Genomic DNA, 19,556 nt, shown 5'->3' on the forward strand with positions numbered 1-19,556 from the left:
CATAGTATTTTAGGTTTCTGTGCTCATTTGAGTGTATCCTCCCAAATTCATGTGTGGGAACTTTAATTCCTCAAAGCACAGTGTTGGGAGGTGGGGCCTAGTGAGAGGTGTTTTGATTATGAATGAGGAGCCTTCATGAATGGATTAAGGCCTTTCCTCGTGTGGGTGAGTTGTTGTTGCCACAGGACAGTAGTAGTCAAAAGAGTGGGTTGTCATAAAGCAAGGTTACTCATTATATTCTGTCTCTTCCAAATGTGCCTGCTGCACTTCTCCTCTCTGCCATGAGTTGAAGCAGCATGAGTCTGCAGCCATTCCTCTGTGTATAGTGTTTTATGTCACTGTGTGTGATAATATTAAGCATTGTTAAAATTAGTAATTAGAATACAAATGGAAAGTTCAATATACCCTTTGAAATACTCTGTCCTTGAAACAAACAAAAAAAATGTGAAAAATGCCACAGCAGTGGTGAAGACAGAAGCTGTGGACTTGCCACTCTCCAAATTCGTGAGACAAAAGAAACCTTTTATTTTTTTATAAATTACATGATCTCAGGTATTCTATTATAGTAACAGGATGTAGATTCAGACAAGTACTATCCACAGTATGAGATATATACTAGGGGTGCTGAAAACTATCCCCTGTGTATAACAGGGGACTACTACCTTCCATGGTATGAATGATAGACTATAATTTATTTAATCTCCTATTGATGAACATTCAGGTTGTTTCTAATCATATGGCAGAAAACAATTTTAAAGTGCTGCAATATATAACCCGTACTTAGTCATTTTTTTAAATGTTTCTTTTCAGACATTTTCATGTGGTCTGAAAATCCAAAAGTCATATATATTTTAGCGTTGACCAACCAATATGTCACCCTAAATATCATACTTAAAGGAAGATGATTTAAGAGTGATTATTTTCCATTACTCAGACCAATGCACAGTAAATATAGAGTTATACACCATCTTCAAAGCCAGACATCACATTTTAAAGCTTCCAATGCAAAGTCCTATCTGGCCTTAAGAATTTCAGTTGTATCATGTGAGAGTCTTCATGTGGGTCTGCACCAGAAAGCCAAAGATGTTGTGATATTTGGTAGTTCCATCTACAATGCTTCATTGGTTGACTAGATTAGTAAGAAGCAGTTTCAGGAAACATTTCTTTGAATTAGTTTATTTGTTCAAATCAACATTCACCGAATGACTACTGTGGACCAAGTGCTGAGCTGGACTCTAGAAATACAAAAAAAAAAAAGTTTCTGTCTTGGCAGGAGCTCCCAGTTCAGAGAAGATGACCAATACATGAACAGACAAACATAAACAATGTGAAAAGTGCCACAGTAGTGGTGAAGTTGTGAGAACAGTAAGAAGGCATACCTACACAGCCAGGAGGGTGGAATAGAAAGGATATTTCGAGAAGAGTTTCTGGAAGAAGAGACACTAGTAGTAATGTTGCATCCTTATTTATAGCATTATACTGACAAATTCCAACATTCTGTGTTCATCTGCTGTCTGTGGCTTTTCTAGCCTGGAATCTTGCACTCTTTTTTCATTCTGCAGAAGGCTTCTAGTTGATTATAATCCAAAGGCTCAGAAGAAACAAGGTAGGAGGAAATGGCAATAATCATCTCCAGCATAGATGAGTGCAATTGGGAAGGGGGATGTTTAGACTTTGGCCTGGTTTCTGTTCAATAGTTTCAATTATGTGATTGCAATCCTCAATTTCCATTTCTACAAACTGCCTACCTCCATTCCAGGCTTCCAAGGTGAACTTTCTTGGTAAATGCCCACTCCTTGTTTCTGACTTGTGAGTACTCTGAATCCACTCTGAATTTGTGTAAGAAATGAAGCTATATTTATTGATGTGCTTAGCTAGACAAGAAATGCAGGTAGCAGTGGCAACTACTGGGAAGTAGAAACAGGGCATGGGGCAAGTTTTACTTTTACCCATGCCTTCTGTATTCTTTGCATTATTTTTACAATGAGCATATTTTACCTTTATAATAAGTTTTTTTTTGGGAGGGGGTACCAGGAATTGAAACTCAGGGGCACTTGGCCACTGATTCACATCCCCAGCCCTATTTTATATTTTATTTAGAGACAGGTCTCATTGAGTTGCTTAACACCTCGCTGTTGCTGAGGCTGGCTTTGAACTCACTATCCTCCTGTCTCAGCCTCCCCACCTGCTGGGATTACAGGCGTGCACCACCGTGCCTGGCCTATAATAAATTATTTTTGACAAACATTTTATTGAAGTAAACTTTTACTTACAGAAAAGTACACAGTCATAAACTTCATGAAGTAGACATAAAGTAGACATAAAGTAGACAGATTAATTGTAATCACCCATATTGTCAGCCTTAACTAGTATCTCAGAAGTTCATCATCTTGTCTCTTTCCAATCACCTCTGCTTCTCCCCAAGGTAACCACTTTTCTGCCTTTATCACCAAAGATTCATTTAAAAAATAATTGGTACATTATAATTATGAATAATAGTGGAATTCATTGTTACATATTCATACATACACATAACATAATTTGGTCAATTTTCATTCCCCAGTACCTCCACTTTCTCTCCCCTCCTCCCTCCCCCTAACCCCTTTCCTCTACTCTGCTGGTGTCCCTTTAATTTTTATGAACTTTCCCTATTCTGCTTTTCCTTTTTTCTCTCTACCATCCACATATAAAAGAAAACATATGATCCTTGACTTTCTGAGTCTGGCTTATTTTGCTTAACATTAATGCTCTCAAACTCCATCCATTTTCATGCAAATGACATAATTTTGTTTTTCTTTTTATGGCCGAATCTCCATTGTATAGATGTACCATATTCTCAAAGATTAATTTTGACTGAGAGTTCCAGTTACTCCTTATGCTACTAGTGCTTGTTATCATTGATTTTATTTACCTTAATCATTCTAATAGGTCTGTAGTATTGTCTCACTGTGATTTTCATTTGCATTTACTGGTTGGCTAATGATGTCAACATCTTTGCATATACTCATTTGCTATCCATATATCCTCTTGGTAGTGAGATCTTCCATAAGTATGGAACATAATAATTCTTTAAAAAATTATTTGAAAATAATGGCATCATTAATGTGACTTGGTAACATTCTTTGAGAATAACAATCCTCCCAAGAGGCAGATTGGGATAGTGTAAATAGCCAGAATTTGTTAGTAGACATTTTGGACTACTCTACTTTCTGTGGGATCTTAGACAAATTATTTAACATCATTGTCAAAAATAATTTACTAAAAAGGTAAAATTTTCTCATTTTAAAAATAATACAAAGATCACAGAGTTGGTTTGTCTATAAGACAGGGATTTTAATAGTTTCTGCTTCATAGAGTTGTCTTGAGTATTAGATGAGAAACTTATATAAGGTTCTCTGATCCATTCCTGTCACAGTATATGTTCATTGATGTTCTCTCTGTTCTTCTGGAAATGCCTGGAAGGAAGATAAGGAAAAGGGATATGCTTGAAGTGGTCAATGACTTAGTATCTAAGGGAAAATGTGATTCTCTTTTATTTCTCTAAAGAAAAAACTCCTGAGTTGTATCTTAGAGGCAAGATTCTGTCCCCTTACACCCTGCCACGCACCACCCCACTAAATACAGCAGGTGAATACTGTTGAAGGGGAGTTCTAGAAGAAATTTCTAGTCATAACTGGGCCCTTGGAGGCTGTTGTACCTTTGTATGATTTGAACATTGGTTGTGTATTTAGCAGAAAGACACTGCCCCTACGTCATCTGTCTATATAATTAAGGTTCTCCCAGATGGTTTCTATTACAAGACTGCCTGAGAAACCTTGTAGCTGACATCAAATAGTCAATTTCCTTTCAAGAAATATTTGCCCAGCACTTAGCAAGCACTAAGCTCTCAGGTCTGACTATCCAAAGTGAAAAAGAAAGGACTGCTAATTAAGGAGAGAGAACAGCATAGAATTGACCACAGTGTACCAGGTAAGCAACACAGTAGAGAACTGCAGGGGGAATAGAGAGCATGGAGGAGAAACAAGGTTGAGGAAGAGGTGAGAGAGTCAGGGAAGACTTCCTGGAATAAGAAACATCAGATGGAGTGTGGTGGTACACTCCTGTAATCCCACAGTTTGGGAGGCTGAGTAAGGAAGATTGCAAGTTCAAAGCCAGCCTCAGCAACTTAGTGAGACCCTGTCTCAAAATAAAAACTAAAAAAAGGCTGAGGATGTGGCTCAGTGATTAAGCACCCCTGGGTTCAATCCCTGGTGCAAACTTTTTAAAAAGAAGTAGAAGAGGGGTTGGGGATGTGGCTCAAGCGGTAGCGCGCTCGCCTGGCATGCGTGCGGCCCGGGTTCGATCCTCAGCACCACATACAAACAAAGATGCTGTGTCTGTCGAGAACTAAAAAATAAATATTAAAAAAATTCTCTCTCTCTCTCTCCCTCTATCACTCTCTCTTTAAAAAAAAAAGAAGTAGAAGAGACTTTTTAGTTTGAGTCCATCCCATTTGTTGATTCTTGGTTTTAATTCTTGTGCTATAGGAGTCTTATTAAGGAAGTTGGGGCCTAATCCCACATGATGAAGATTAGGACCTACTTTTTCTTCTATTAGACACAGTGTCTCTGGTTTAATTTCTAGGTCCTTGATCCACTTTCAGTTCAGTTTTGTGCATGGTGAGAGGGGTTTAATTTCATTTTGTTGCATATGGATTTCCAGTTTTCCAGCACCATTTGTGGAGAAGGTTATCTTTTCTCCAATATATGTTTTTGGCAACTTTGTCTAATATAAGGTAACTGTAATTATGTGGGTTAGTCTCTGTGTCCTCTATTCTGTACCATTGATCTACTAGTCTGTTTTGGTGGAGCTGTTTTTGATACTATTGCTCTGTAGTGTAGTTTAAGATCTACTATAGTGATGCCACCTACTTCACTCTTCCTGTTAAGGATTGCTTTAGCTATTCTGGGTCTCTTATTTTTCCAGATGAATTTCATGACTACTTTTTCTATTTCTGTGAGGAATGTCACTGAGATGAATAGAGAGCCTACAGAATGGGAGCAAATTTGTAATGTTTATAGCAGCACAATTCAAATAGCTAAACTGTGGAACCAACTTAGATGCCCTTCAGTAGATGAATGAATAAAAAATGTGTGGCATGTATACACAATGGAATATTATTATTCATTCAGAGAATAAAATCATGGCATTTGCAGGTAAATGGATGCAGTTAGAGAAGATAATGCTAAGTGAAGTTAGCAATCCCAAAATACCAAATGCCAAATGTTTTCTCTGACATAAGGGGGGTGACTCATAGTGGGGTAGGGAGGGGGAGTGTGGGGGGAATAAATGAACTCTAGATAGGGCAGAGGGATAGGAGGGAAAGGGAGGGGACAGAGGTTAGCAATGATGGTAGAATGTGGTGGACATCATTATCTAAAGTACATGTATGAAGACATGAATTGATGTGAACATACTTTATATACAACCAGAGATATGAAAAATTGTGCTCTATATGTATAATAAGAATTGTAAGACATTTTGTTGTCATTTATTTTTTAAAAATCAATAAAAAAGTACAAAGGGGGAAAAAGTAGAAGAAGAAGTAACTTTAGATCTCTGAAGGAATTTGGGGGGGGAGAAGGGGAGAATGCATACCTGTTGCAAGGAATTACATATGGAAGGAAACAGAGGTTGGGGATCAGGGGCTCTTTTTCCTCTTGGGCTTTTATGCTTGAGACCAAAACCTTGCTCTGGGCTCTGCATAGCACCCCAGAGAGTGCTAAATGTGGAGCATAAAATATCAGGCCTAAGTAAAAAAAAAAATTCTTTTCATTCCAGGGTTAAGGGTCTCAGGGATCAAGTGCCCTTTAGGTAAATATATAACTGGCACACATTTTCCTTTAAAAATCATCGTGACATATAACACTCCTCAGAATTTAGCTTAAAAAATGAAGTTATTGCCGGGCATGGTGGAGCATGCATATAATCCCAGTAGCACAGGAGGCCAAGGCAGTAGGATAGCAGGTTCAAAGCCAGCCTAAGCAACTCAGTGAGATTCTGTCTTTAAACAAAATATAAAAAAGGGATTGGGATGTTGCTCAATGGTAAAGCACCCATATGTTCCATCCCCAGTACAAAAAAGAAAATTGAAGTTATTAGCTATATGATACATGCATACCCATGTTATAGTAGCAAAATTCCCAGTAGGTCATTTATGGAACCAGCCCAAGTATCCATCAATGGATGAAAGGATAAAAGAAAAATGAGGTATATAAACACAATCGAGTTTTATTCATCCATAAAGAAGAATGAAATCATGTCACTAGAGATTATTATGTTAAGTGAAATAAATCAGATTCAGAAAGTCAAGGGTCATGTGTTTTCTCTCATATGTGGAAGCTAGAGAAGGAAAAAGGAAAAGAATAGTGGGAGAGGGTCTCATTAAAATCAAAGGGAGATCTGTAGAGTAGAGAAAAGGGACCAGAGGAAAGGAAGAGGAAAGGGAATGGGAATGGGGATTAACATTGACCAAATTATATTGTTATATCCTGGGCATGTCTGAATAGGTAACAACAAATCCTATCCTTGTGTATTGTTGTGTATAGTTATAATGCACCAATAAAAATATGGGAATAAAATCATCCATAAAAGCTGGTCACAGTGGCACATACCTGCAATCCTAGCCACTGGGAGTCTGTGACAGTTAAGTCAAGTTAAGTTGTGATCCTCCACAAGTTCAAGCCTTGAAAACTTAGTGAGGCCTGTCTCAAAACTAAAAATTATTCATAAGGGCTGTGGATGTAGGTCAGTGGTAGAGCTAACCTGGGTTTAACCCCCCAGTACCAAAAATTTAAAAAAAAAATCATCCCGACATGATTGAGAATTGAAGAATAGTCTAGGTGGTTCTAGCCCATTTTGCAATCTCCTTTGCTTTAGTCTCAGCCTGCCTTATTATGCATTTTCTCCAGAGTTCCAGAACTCTAGTAGCCTGGCCTCTAGCTCCTATGCCCAGAAACCCTTTCACATAGCATTTCCTTGGGGCTTCCCGAATTCAGCACTACCCTAATCCTTTCTCTTGACTTAACTTCTTCAGAGTACTCCCTGTAATTTCTCTCTCTTGCTTGGTCTCTCTTTTTCTCTCCTAATTGCTGCTCTTCTGCAGGTTTCCCTCTTCAGTTCTGACCCTAGGCTTTGGCAACCCTCTCTGGTCCCTTTTAATCTCCCTGGAGACAACCTTTGAAATAAGCTGTTTCTGAAGTGACCCCTCTACTCCTAATTTTCCTCTGAGGTATCCTCACAGGAGACTGAATTCCTGGAACCTGTCTCAGGAGACCTTTAGTACTCCCACAGGGTCTCCTGGATCCAGCTCTATTGTTTCCTAAGGGGGAAATTGGTGCTTAGAGGAAGGGAATGACTTACCAAGGTCTTGCAGCAGATTGGTGGCAGAGCTGAGACTAGCTCTAGCTTCCTGACTTCCAGCCCAGTGCTCTTTTCCAGGAAGTAGGCTCCTCTCACAGGGCTTGGGTCTTCAGAGCAGCATGAGCTCACCCACTGACTGCATGTGCACCCATCTCTCCCAACACTTCCTTCCTGAGCTACTTCATCAAAACCGAAGCTGGCCGGTCCAGGCTTCTGACTCAGCAGCCTAGCAGAGAACATTGAGCCATGTCTGCATATGATGAAGGAAACATCTGAGGCAGGAAGCATTCTTTTTTTCTGTTTGGGTTGGGGTGGTGGTGCAAAAAATGGTAGAGAGATTCAATTAAATAATAAGACTTGAGTGGAAGGTAATTTCTCAGCACAAAATGTACCACAGGGACCATGGTTGGTAGGAAGAAGAAGGTCTATATCCAAAGGTGTAAGATTACCAGTGAAATACATTTTGGCATAGAAGTATATTTATTGGGTTCAAAGGACTCCTGTTATTACAAATATGGCAAAAAAAGATGTCCCCACAGTTCACTTTTGTAAAAAAAAAAAGTAAGTTGAGAGTGTCCCTAAACTGTCCTTGAGTGGTACTTAGAAATTATCTGTATGTTTCCCTCCATTCTCTGCATTCATGTTAATTTTTCCCCACAGGTTGATAGTAGAATAAAAATTACCATAACCTTCCAGAGCTATGGTGGCACAGATTTCCCCTGCAAATAAATGGAGAAGACAACTTTTTTCCTCTACCATATCCTGCAATGAAGTGTGACATCTGGGTGTCAGTTTGGAACAGCTTCCACTAGAGGACATCCATATCGATCCCAAGGGCCCTTGATTTTTACCTCAAGATATCTTCTGGAAGGTGGTGCTGTGGTGCATGTCTGTAATCCCAGCAACATGGGAGGCTGAGGCAGGAGTATGGAAATTTCAAAGCCAGACTGGGCAACTTAATGAGATCCTGTCTCCAAAAAAAAAAAAAAAAAAAAAAAAAAAAAAAAAGACTGGGGATGTAGCTCAGAAGTAGAAAGAATGCTACTGGATTTGTTTCCCAGGATTGGAAAGGAAAAAAAAAATCTTCTGATTGGGAATTGCAGGGAGTCCTGGTGCCCCCTATTGTTACCAGGTCACTGATATGTGGGAACGAACCAGATCCCAAATATATTTACATAAGCAGCAGACTGACACTCTTACAGGATTGAGTAGTGTCCTCCCCAAATCAAATTCACATGGAACTTGTAAATGTGATTTCATCTGGAAAGAGAGTCTTTCTAAATGTGATTAGTTAAATTAAGATGAAGTCATACTGATACCGCCAGTTACTGGTAAAGAGTTCTGCTTCCTCACATGTTGAAGCTTGAACATTAGAGAAGCACACTGAGACAAGCATATAAAGCAGGGTTTATTTAAAAAGGGGTAACATAGACTTCTCCCAGGAGGGAAGAGGAAGCCATAGCTGGTATAGCAATAAACAAGGGTGTTCTGTCTTTTTATAAGTCCTAGGCTTCCTTTGTTCTCCTGCCCTCTTCCCCTTATCTCCCTCCTTCCTGAGTACGTGACTAGGCCCAGGGATGCTTGGTGGGCTGGCCAAAAGATGGAAAGCAGATGGGCTGGAGAGGCAGAGGAGGAAGGGGGTGTAATTAACCACTCTCTGTAGGGACAATCCCTGGGACAGTTTACCTTAGCAACAAGTTGGAGCAGGGGCAGGTTATCTTGATTAAGGTGGAGAAAGGGCTCTGCAGGAATTCACATTTCAATCTCTCTCCAACTTCTCAGACCCAAATTGGCCTCCTTGATATGACCTGACTTGATTTACCTATCTATACCGACTGCCTCTTTTAATTCTGGCTTCAATACTAGAATAAGATGGACCTTAATTCAATGACTAGTATCATTATAAGAAGAGGAAACTTCGGACATACACACTCATGAAAGATAGCCACATGAAGAGATGGAGGCAGAGATGTGAGAGTTGTTGCAACAAGCCAAAGGACATCATGATGGCTGGCAACCACCAGAAACCACTAAGAGGCAAGGAAGGATCCTTCTCTAGAGCCTTCAGAGATAGGACGGCCCCACTGACACCTTGAGTTCAGATTTATGGTTCCCAGAACTGTAACATAATGCATTTCTATCATTTTAAACCCCTCAGTTTGTGGTATGTCATCCCCTGAATATTAATACAAGATTTCCATGGAGGAAATTTTTTCATCTTCTGAAATGCATTTCAATAATGATATGAGGAAGCAAAGGGACTGTGTGGCTCTTTTGATTATACTCTGCACTGGTCTCTATACGAGTAGGGAAACAAATTGGTAAAGTATCATAAAATTTGCTTTAGGGAAAAGTTCTGGGATATTTTTGTCCTTTTGTAACAAGGACTTAGACTCTTCACTTGGGCCTGCAAATGTCAGATGGATAGCTAAAATTAGGATTAAATATTTGGCATCACTGCCTCCATTTTGCATTCCTCTCCTTTTTTCTGAATCACGTTGGATTCCATGAACAAAGTCTGATGGAGAAACATCTTGTGATGAGTCAAGGCTAACCTTCAGATAACATCAATTTTCTTGTCCTCAACAAGGCCCTGCTTGACCATCCTGAGATAGTGATAAACCAGACCATATCTGATCAATATCACCTGCTTTGCAGCTATGCAAAGCCTCCAGCTCTGGAAACTTCCAACCTTACCCTCATTCTCTTTTCTGTAAAACCTCAAAATCATTGTCAACCCCTTGAAAGCAGGGCTAAGAAACCAAGTTCCCCTTGTCTTCCTAGTGTAGCTACACTGATTGAAGCTCTTTGTTTGATTTTCACCATTACTTTTTCCATTTGTTTTTTGGGGCAAGTCACCAGACCTGATTTGTTGGACCCCTAGAATCAGACCTCTGGCCAAGACTCTAATAACACTTTTGCTTTAACTCACCTATAATTTTGAAGTTTTCCACGATGAATATGCATTGCTTGTGTAAAAATAGACATTTATATCTATATACACCCATCATTTACTTATCCATCCATGTATATCTTTAATCAATCATATTCTCATTCACTTGCAGAACCCTTCTAAGTGAAATAGTTCCAGGGTAACTTCATTTCTTATAGTCCCAAGGCTAGGAATTATTCCTTAAAAGCTGTGGCAGGGATAAGAGTGGATAATAATAATACCATATATTTATATAGCCTTTGATACTCTTCAAAGAACTCACCTCCTTATCCATTGATATATTTAACTTGATAATCCTTTGATAGATAAACGACAGTGAGCACACTGAGTGATAGGAACATGAAGCCAAGGGGATAATTCTATGAACTGGGCATACATGCTAGACTTCCACATATTTTCCCTGAATAAGAAATTTACCCCAAAAGCAATTTACCTAAGGCCATTCTGGCACTGCTCTGACTTCAGTCAATAAGATGTTACATTTCTTGACAAACCTGTTATCCTTAGGGCTATTTTCTTAGGGCAGAGGAATTTAAGACTCCACTCTGCCAATAAGAACATAAGTTACCCCCAAAGGGTGACTTTCGTGAACTTTACACGGAACAAAGATTCCAAGACTCAGGAAAACGGGATAAAAAGTGAAGCCCATAAATAAATGATGGTGGAATGTGATGATCATTATTATTCAAAGTATATGTATGAAGACACGAAAAAAAAATCTGTTTAAAAAGCAAACAATTCCAATTAGAACCAGTCAGCATGGGCCAAGGTGACTAAGAGTTATGTTAAGATCTTTAGTGTATCCTTTTAATAGTAACTCCCCCATTGGTTTTGCTTGAGTACTTGTGGGTAAGTGCACAGTAGGCACTTAAAAATCTGATGTAATAGCTGGGAGCAGTGGCACATGCCTGTAATCCTAACATCTTGGGAGGCTGAGGCAGGAGGATAGCAAGTTCAAAGCCAGCCTCAGCAAATTAGCGAGGCCCAAAGCAATTTAACGAGACTCCGTCTCACAATAAAAAATAAAGAGGGCTGGGGATGTGGTTCAGTGGCTAAGCACCTCTGGGTTCAATCCCTGGTATCAAAAAAAAAAAAGTCTCTTGTAATCCTACTGTCAGTCAAAAATTAAAAGTAGGCTTATCTGGTTGGAACTCTCTAGAAAGTTCTCTAAGATCTCAATAAAACTAGGGATCAAAGAAGGCACAATGTTGCTCTCTCTTAGAGACAAACTACTCTCTCTCCTACCCCTTTGAGAGTGCTTTCTTTCTTAATAATCTTTATTATATTTTTAACTAAGTTTAATTTCATGTCCTGACATTTTCCTCCTGCAAAAACAGAGAGCCAAGAAACACAATGCAAACTCTGAATTCCCAGGTCCCCTGCCAGTTACATAAAGAAATTGAGATTTGGACAGTTGTTAAGCAACCCCTCCAAGGTCTCATAGGATGTCATGGTCTTAATACTTAGTTTGGCACCAGTTTCTAGAATATAAGATACATTAGCTTTCATCTGCTTCTTTCACTACTAAATCTTCAGTACTTAGAATAGTGCCTGGAATGTAGTAATTGTTCGGTAAATTTTCATTAAATGAATGTATAATTACAATGCAGGCTCCTCCTGAGAAGTATTTTATGCTGCTTGGAACGTTTTTATTCAAGCCAGGCTGTTGTGCTATGCAGAAGGCAAGCAGGGCTGCTAAGGAGTTCCCATTAGCTTTCTTCCCAATCTGTGTCCTTCCATGGCCTGGTCCTCACATCACCTACAAGGAAGCTTCTAGTTGTGTGGTCGACGTTGGGACTGGAAAGGGCTCCTTGTCCAAAAATAGTACCACCCAGCAAAAAGATCCAGGGGCAATGGGAGGGCAGGCTCTGTAAATGTGTGGGCTTGTTACAGAAAATTTGGTTCTGGGACAAGTAACAGGACACATCAAAAAATATTCAGAGAGAGAGAGAGAGAGAGAGAGAGAGAGAGATATGGAGAGATAAGGTGGTGGGAAACATGGATGGAATAGTGAGGAACAGAGTAAGAGGTGTGCAGAAAATATCCAAAAATCAAGGCAGGAGGGGAAACCTTGTTGGAACAAGTATGACTCTTTGACTTTGAAACATGGATGAAAAGAAAAGTGAGGCTGGGTGGGGCCGCACATCTGTAATCCCAGCAGCTCAGGAGGCTGAGAGCAGGAGGATCATGAGTTCAAAGCCAGCCTCAGCAACTTAGCGAGACACTAAGCAATTTAGGGAGATCCTGTTTCAAAATAAACAATAAAAAGGGCTGGGGATGTGGTTCAGTGGTTAAGCATCTCTGGGTTCAATTCCTGGTACCAAAAAACTTTTTAAAAAGTTATGTGAGGCAAGCACAAGAATCCTATCTTTATACCTATGCCTTACTGCAGTTCTAGCCCAATCCCCAGTTCTCACATCCTGTCCTAAGGATAACCCTCTATTTCCCCCATACAAGTGACAACTTCCCACAAAGCTGTGTCTCAGATGACAGACTTTTGTGCAGAGGGACTTCCTAATGCAAATCCTACTGGGAAAGCTGCCTGGGGAGTAAATTTCCAGGAAGCATTAAAGGTACCCCTCCCCTGCCTGGGACAGTTAGGTGTGTGGTTACTCTTATTGCTGAAGAGGACTAGGGGTGGGGGGAAGCTGGGGAATTCCACAAAGGGACAGACGGAGGCCAGGAGACCTCTGAGGACTGGGGGTCAGGAAGCAGAGCCCTGGAGACCTGGGAAGCTTCAGGATTCCACAGCCCTCTCCTCTCTTGGCCTTTTCCACACATCCCAAAACAGAAAGAGGAAATTTGAGGATTAAGAGCCAACTAATTATAGGTAAGAAAATTGCCTTTAAAAGGCACCACTGTCTTAATTAGGGACCATTTCTGGCTAATTTGCAATGCAAGGGGAGGGGTACAGTTTTGATAACAAAAGAGTTTGGGAAGTCATGCATTTCTGCATTCAGGTAGAGCTGTGTATATTCTGGTCAGGGAAGTCTTCTAGCACCTTTGAGCTGTATAGGAGGGGAGTCACAAGGGTCTTTTTCTTCTTTTCCAACATTGTGTACTTCTGTTCCCAACCTCCTAGGCTTCACAGGACCAGTACACACTAGGTAAAAAAATGCCAGTCTAGGATTTCATTCATGCAGCTGAACCCAAGAATATGCATTTTGTCAATTATCAATTTTCCTATTTTCAGTTTCTTAACAAAAAACGGTCTCAAAATCTGCTCCTATCTCAGAGCAGAATGACCATTTTCCACTTAGGACACCTAGGAACTTTCCAACAGTAGTATGGCATTTGGGAGCATCCTTCACAGAGTTGGTGAACAATGAAAATTACTGCATTTTCAGAGTTAGCTCCCCTGAAACCGGAAATGTGAACAAAGCTGACTTAGTGTTAATACTTTCTCTTACTCCTTTAAGAAGGAGGAGAGACTGTGCTCAAGTTAGCAATGATGTGTGAAAACCACAGTAGAAGTTTTGTGAAGAAGAGCAATTGTGGCTTTTGCACAAGTTATTCCTAAACCGAGGCTGGGGACTGTATGTGACACTTTTCAAAGTAGCTTCAGGATTGGTATTTCACTGAAATCAAGATCTTTAAGCAAGACCGGAAAGCCAAAATCTACGTTTTATGATCTCTGCAGGAAAGTAATAGTTGCATTATGGAAAATTCTAGAATGGCAGGCTCAAACCGTGGCCCGGAAGAACAGTAGGCTTTTTCTGGGTGGGAGGGGGCCAGACAGGGAAAATCTAATTCCTAATAAAGGTTTCTGATAGGTTTCCACTCTCGCCCCACTTACCAAGCTCTGCAGCCCTGGCAGGGGATTTGATTCAATAGAGGAAAAAGAAAAGAAAATTAACATCAACTTCAGGAAGTCCAGAACATTTTTAACTCAAAAGTTGCCTGCATATGGAATGAATCTATACCAGGTATCCAGTCGTACTGAGAGTACACTAAAGTATCTCATGCACACAGTTGTGACCTGAGGAAAAGTCAGTGCTATTGTATAAATAATCCAGTTAGGGATAAGAAGAAAGTATGGAAGATTTACTTGGGGCTCAGAAAACAACACCTTAAAGTATGTGTCTTTGGCGTGCTGAGCACTTTGAATTAAAGGAAAATAGAAGGCTTTAGAAGCTGTCCAACCAGGTTCCTCTGATCTTCCCTCCCCCACACTCCCACCCAAGCATAGGGAAAGGATTTTCTCTGAACTTACCTTATCTCTCTGAAGGCAGGATCCAACATAAGGGAACACAATTGCCTTCAATCCCCTCTCTGAAATTTCATTAACCAGAGAAGATTAAATTCATATTGCAGGGAGGAAGACTCAGGAATGTCATCGCATCCAGACAGATTTTGTCACAAGCTGTTGTCTGTCCTTTGCTCCCATATTCATTTCCAAACTATGTTCTGTGCTTTGGGCTCATTGATTCCCTTTACAAATCATTGATTATCCCTCCAAAATTTCCTGCAGCCCCCCTACCTCTCTCTCGCCTATGAAGAAGATGTTTAGGCTTCAACTATTTGGCCCTTCTTGTTTATGGCTCCTGGGCATAAGTGCACTTAAAATATTTGTCTGCTTTTTCTCCTGTTAAATGGTCTATTGTCAACTTATTTCAGCAAATCTTCAGAGGGAGGAGGAAAATTCCCTTCTCTTTTTATAGTTATCATTAATATTGAACAAGTAAGTGAATGAAAAGAGTAAAGAAACAGTTTGACAGTAAAATGAATGTCTTCTGCCCCTCACTTGATTCCTTGGACTGGTTTAAGCCCTGTATGGAATAAATTAGGACTGTTTTAAAGTAGCCCACTTTCCTAAACACCATCAGGCTAATACAATTTCATGAATGAATTCTTTCAGATTTTTAAGGGATGTGTAATTTTGATACTTTTCCATATGTTCTAGAACAGAGATAAATAAGAAAACTTCCCTCCCTGTTTTTTTTTATACTGATATCAAAGTCTAACACAGAGCATAGAAATTAAGTTGTCTACCAATCTCTTACATATTTATTAAAAATATGCCATGTGTAATATTAGTAAATAGAATCTGGGACTATAGAAAAGACTAAACCAAGAGAAGAGACTTCACCAAGAGGATACCATTCAAGTCATGACAGAATGGTTTAATATTAGAAAATCTATGAGTCTAATTAATTGAACTGGCAGAACAAAGAAAAAGCATTATTGTGATAAATGGTGAAAAACCAAAAAATTCAATATAAATCCCCTATGATATTTTGGAAGAGGAAGAATAGCAATGTTTTTCATGCCTAAGATAAATTTGTATTTTAGTGTTAGTGTCTTTATTTTCTTGGGCATGTCACTTAGTTTTCATATTTTCTTTGTGCCTCAGTTTCTGCATATTTTCAATCAGGACAATAATGTGTACTTCTCAGTATTGTGAGGATTAAATAACATATGTAAAGTGCTATTGCACAATAACCAATACACCCACGCTCTTATCACCTCATTTTCTCACCTGTGTAATACTCATTAGCACTGAATGGAGTACACTAAGTTTTTCATTTTTTTCTGATTTTCTGTGGTTTTTCATTTGCACCAGTGGATTTGGAATGTATTCCTGCTGCTCTGGCTTGCTGTATTTATGCATGATCTCATAAGTCAAGTAATACTTTTCCTGATCACTTTCTGATTCAGCCTGTCTCCATGCTAACTCCTAGAGCTCCTAAAATGAGATTGTGCTAATGGGCATCATTGGTTGTAATAACATCCAATGGTATCTGTGTTTACAATTAGAATCATCTGAAAAGCTTCCCAGGTGATCCTATTTGGTTGCTAGAATTTCAAACTGATGTAATCATCGTTTCACTCCAAGTTCCAAAAATTTTTTTTACTAGCTGCTATAGTTTAAATGGCCCCACCAAATTCATGTTGAAATTTAGTCTGTGGTGTGAGGCATTAAAAGGTATTAGCTATATTCTTTGGAGTTGGGATATCAGGGAGGTAATTAAGGTTAAATGAGGCCATAAAGATGGGGCCCTAATCCAATGAAAGTGTGACTTAATGAGAAGTGGAGGAGAGACCTAGGCTAGGATGCTCTTTCTCACCACCTGGGCACTCTGAAGAGAGTTCCCACCATCAGGAAGGCTCGCACCAGATGTGCTGCCAGATCTTGAGCTCCCCAGCGTTTAGAACTGTGAGCTAAATAAATTTTTATTCTTATAAAATACTCATTCTGTGGTGTTTGGTTATAGCAACAGAAAATGTGCGAAGATACTAGCTCTACACGAATTAATGTGCATGTCATTTGCTTCTGAAATCAGTTTTGATTCATTACTGAAAATTAACTGGATGATTCCATAATGCCCTGAAAGACTATTCATTCGAGTGAATGCACACTTTCCAGAAAGAGAACTTAAAAGAAAGAGCAGAGGAATGGGGCTGTAGCTCAGTGGTAGAGCTCTTGCCTACCACTTGCAAGGCCCTGGGTTTGATCCTCAGCACCACATAAAAATAAATAAATAAATAAAGGTATTGTGTCCAACTACAACTAAAAAATAAAAAATAAAAAAGAGCAGAGAGCAAGTAACTGAACTATGGGGGGAATCTCAAAATTAGGTAAAAGTAAAAAAGAGAAGCAAGAAAGGTTCAGAAGAACCAGGAATGGGAGAAGATGCAAGGATTAAGCTCAACTTTCTAGTTTCCCATCAAGCATCCCCACAAAAGGGAGGATTTTCTGGACTAGTTGGTGTGGCTTGACCCTCAGAACAAAAAGTATGCTGTCTGTCTTCAAATCTCAAGCCCACCATTTTCCAAGAACACAACATTGGATAAATTACTAAACTCCCTGTGTCTTCATCTCATTATGTACAAAATGGGAAGGACTCTGAATATAGGGCCATTGCTCTAAGTAATACAGCAAGAATAGCACCTCAGAAACAATATGTATTAGTGTAAGTGTAAGTGGTAGCTATTGGTATTTGAAATACCCCATTGTGGAGCCTTGTGCATTCCCTTTCTGCAGCATTTGTCCCAGTTGTCATAGTTGCCTTTGGAGATTAAAATTCAACTCACCCAGAATAACCTCCCTTTTGAATAACTTAGAGCCAACTGATTTTGGATTTTAATTATATCTGCAAAATCCTTTCTTTTTTGTCATATAATGTAACAATTATGGTAGTAATATTCCACCATTCACTGGTCCCATCCACAGACAAGAGAGGGAATTATAGAAGGTATGTACCAGGGGGTAGTAATCTTGGGCACATCTTAGAATTCCACCTATTACTGTGATCATTTTATTAATTTCTCCCCTCAACCCTAGATCATAAATCCCACGTGTCTGTTTTGCAGAATGAACAAACAAATGAATAAATAAAAATTGAAAGAACTAAGGAAAAATAGTTGTGGTCATATCCATTTTGCCTCACTGAAAACTTACCATGGTGTTTAAAAAGCTGAAAAAAAACCTTACAACTTCACAAAACGCTGTGAGACACGGTGAGGCATTCATTTGGGTGAATATCAAGGCTGAAGCCCTTTTTTTTGTGCTTGTGAAGTCACCTTGGGGTTATGGAGACTTGACCTAGGACCTCTGTAGCCTCAGGCAGATCCCCACCACAGGGGAGCTCTAGCTCTTTGCCAGCACCTGGAACCTAACACCTGGCACTCCAAACATAGTGGCACCATGTGATCTCAACTGTTTACGAAGACATCAAGGGCATCCTGAGTGGGGAAAGGAGGGGAAGAAATGGTATCTACAGGCCAAACCTAGGAACCTCAGAGTTGCCCAGACTTTTTCTTTTCTTCTTTGTTTCTTTTTCTTTTTTGCTTGGGGTGTGTGAAGTATTCTAGTTGCTATTATGGTCTGAACTGCACATGGCTCTGTTGTTTTGTCATTCACTGGCCTCATTCCTCTCCCACTAACTGAGACTCTGTTTGGGTTAGGATGTAAAATGGATCCATTTAGTATATTTTGTAACACCTTTATCAAGATATCATTCCCATATTATAGGATTCACCCAAAGTATAGAGTTGAATAATTTTAGTATATTCACTAATTCCATTATCACCTTCATAGGAGACTCTGTCCCTTTTATCAGTCATGTCCTATCTCCTCCTCATGCCTCCCACTCAGTTTTGATTATAGGTGAGTGAACAAAAAAGCCCAGGCATAATGGAGGCAATAAGAATGCCTTATATACAAGGAATCTGTGCGTTTTGTGTATACCTAGAGAATAGTACCCCACAATGATACCCCTCTTTCTTCACACTTGTCTTAGTGTTTTTGTGATTCTCTTCTGTTTGACATCTTCCAATATATGTCAGTACTTCAGAACATGGGTTAGCAATGGGAAGGAAATAAGATGGGACTAACCCTATTTGGCTACTTAATAATAAGGCCAGTCCAGGGGATGGATTTGAGATGCTGTATCATATTGGTAGCACCCAGCTGCCCATGACAGAGGTCTCTATAGCTATCACACCCAGCGCTTGGATGATCTTGTATTGCTCCAGCTTTGGGTGATCTGTCAGCATACTGAAATATAAAAGCAAGTGTGCAGGGAGGGTGTGGTTGCTTCCTGAATCTCAGTGGGAAAAAAGTTTATAAGGCCAAGATTCTGTTAAGAATTCATTTTCACTGACCCTGAGATTTCTTTCAAATTGTTCTTAAACCTATTTTATTATTTTTACAGAGAGCTGTACATCTGAGAATGCTTCACCAACCAATGCCCGATGGAGCTCTGGTTTTCTGATGAGAAAAATGATAAGCTCTCATTGTGGGAAACTTTGAACTGCAGAAAAATATAAAGAAGGAAACAAAAAGCACCCACAACCCAAAGATAATCACTGATAACATTTTGGAGTATTTCCTTCTAGACTTACCAGCTTGCATGCTCTCTCTCTCTAAAAAATACAAATATGTGTAATATATTTTGTACATATATATTATGTATATATACATACATTTATGCATCATTGAAATTACGTTAAGTATATAACTTTATACCTTCTTTATCTCTGAACAAATTACCTGCTTTATCTCAGCGTAGAATTGTTTCCAAATTTGTCCCTATTCAAAATGGATTTTGTAAACAAATAAGTTGATCTTAATACTGACTCTCAGAAGCACTTTTCATAGCCATCAAATACCGAAATATAATCAATGAATAAAAAGGGGCTCCAAAGCCCAGAGTGTGACAAAGTACTTGGCAGAGTTGTTTTGGTAGCCTAGGAATTC

The sequence above is a fragment of the Ictidomys tridecemlineatus genome, chromosome X (assembly GCF_052094955.1).
Source record: "Ictidomys tridecemlineatus isolate mIctTri1 chromosome X, mIctTri1.hap1, whole genome shotgun sequence".
Classification (NCBI taxonomy): domain Eukaryota; kingdom Metazoa; phylum Chordata; class Mammalia; order Rodentia; family Sciuridae; genus Ictidomys; species Ictidomys tridecemlineatus.